This window comes from Euphorbia lathyris, chromosome 8 (assembly GCF_963576675.1).
Source record: "Euphorbia lathyris chromosome 8, ddEupLath1.1, whole genome shotgun sequence".
Classification (NCBI taxonomy): domain Eukaryota; kingdom Viridiplantae; phylum Streptophyta; class Magnoliopsida; order Malpighiales; family Euphorbiaceae; genus Euphorbia; species Euphorbia lathyris.
Window position 1 is genome coordinate 28,059,019 of NC_088917.1, and position 1,670 is coordinate 28,060,688.

The 1,670-nt window shown below is 34.7% G+C and overlaps 3 non-coding genes across 3 annotated transcripts; all 3 read right to left on the reverse strand.

Annotated features, from left to right (window-relative positions):
* Nucleotides 1–358: 358 nt before the first annotated feature.
* Nucleotides 359–432, reverse strand: TRNAN-GUU (transfer RNA asparagine (anticodon GUU)). The gene has a single exon. It is a non-coding gene; the product is annotated as a tRNA-Asn (tRNA).
* Nucleotides 433–591: 159 nt separating this feature from the next.
* On the reverse strand, nt 592–665 carry TRNAK-CUU (transfer RNA lysine (anticodon CUU)). Its single transcript has one exon. It is a non-coding gene; the product is annotated as a tRNA-Lys (tRNA).
* Nucleotides 666–884: 219 nt separating this feature from the next.
* TRNAN-GUU (transfer RNA asparagine (anticodon GUU)) lies at nt 885–958 on the reverse strand. Its single transcript has one exon. It is a non-coding gene; the product is annotated as a tRNA-Asn (tRNA).
* Nucleotides 959–1,670: the final 712 nt, after the last annotated feature.

Genomic DNA, 1,670 nt, shown 5'->3' on the forward strand with positions numbered 1-1,670 from the left:
CAGTACGAGCTGCGTTTTGATCTTGGGTCGTGAGGCTTTCATCCGTTGACTTGGGCTTGACTTTCTCTTATGGGCCTTTAGACCTTACAACTTAAATTCTTATAGATTTAGAGACTCAACATTGAACAAACACATTACTATGAATAAATCAAAGCATTTAAATTTAATGTGTTCGAATATTTTTATCATGAAGATTTAATTCTTGTTAAATAATTTTGTCAAATAAAAATCATGTGGAAAAGTGTTTCAACAAGCTCCACGCTCACCGCACCAAAATGTTGTCATACTTTCGTGTGTTGAATCTCTGATTCAGAAAAGGAGCATACATTTGGAATTTACTCTCAAATTTTGTATCAACCGCTAGAAGGAGGGGTCGAACCTCCGACCTTGTGGTTAACAGCCACACGCTCTAACCAACTGAGCTATTCCAGCTATCGGTAGATGCATAAACTGTTAATTATCTACAAATCCGTGAAACTACAGGGTATCTTTTTGTAATCAACCTAAAAAACGCCACAGTATTTTATGTTTTTTTTTCTTTTTATACACCGGAAAAAGAAAAATAATATATATAAATGAATTTGAATCAACCGCTAGAAGGAGGGGTCAAACCTCCGACCTTGTGGTTAAGGGCCACACGCTCTAACCAACTGAGCTATTCCAGCTATCGGTAGATGCATAAACTGTTAATTATCTAAAAATCCGTGAAACTACGAGGTATCTTTTTTGTAATTAACCCAAAAAACTATATGTGATTTAATTTTGTTTTGGTAGAATAAATTTTGTTTTTATTCTTAAGCTTAAAAACGCGGTATTTTATGTTTTTTTTCTTTTTTATAGACCGCAAAAAGAAAAATGATATATATAAATGTTTTTAAATCAACCGCTAGAAGGAGGGGTCGAACCTCTGACCTTGTGGTTAACAGCCACACGCTCTAACCAACTGAGCTATTCCAGCTATCAATAAATGCATAAACTGTTAATTATCTAAAAATCCGTGAAACTACATGGTATCTTTTTGTAATTAACCCAAAATACTATATATGATTTAATTTTGTTTTGGTAGAATAAAATTTTGTTTTTATTCTTAAACTTAAAAATGCCACGATATTTTATGTTTTTTTCTTTTTATACACGGTAAAAAGAAAAATTATATAGATAAATGTTTTTGAATCAACCGTTTGAAGAAGGGGTCGAACTTCAGACCTTTAAGGATTCACTCGGATCTTAAACCAAATAGTTCAAATCTTGTATTGTTTTACTTTCGAGAATGGAAGTGATAAAGTGATCACAAAACTCCTGAGACATTTGTCTAAAAGACCGAATGGATCTAGGTAGTAATTGATTATACCAGTAGGCAGCCGAATCCTGTAATGTTGTTACAAATAATCTGCACATGACCACATCCATGGTAGTAGTGGTTTGCAGAGCCCTTTGAATTTTTTTTACACGAAGAGTGGGATCGGTCATCCCGTTGTAATCTTTCAGCACTGGATACTTAAATCCTCTAGGCATTGGCTGGCTTATGATCTATGCGCTTAAAGGAGTTTCAGTCTTAATAGCCACCGAGCCCTTAGCTTGGAAACCCTCAACTTTTATGGCTTGGTGAAGTTCCCCCTTAATGAGATTTAGCATTTCTTCTTTTAATGAGAGCTCCTTCGGCTTTAGCT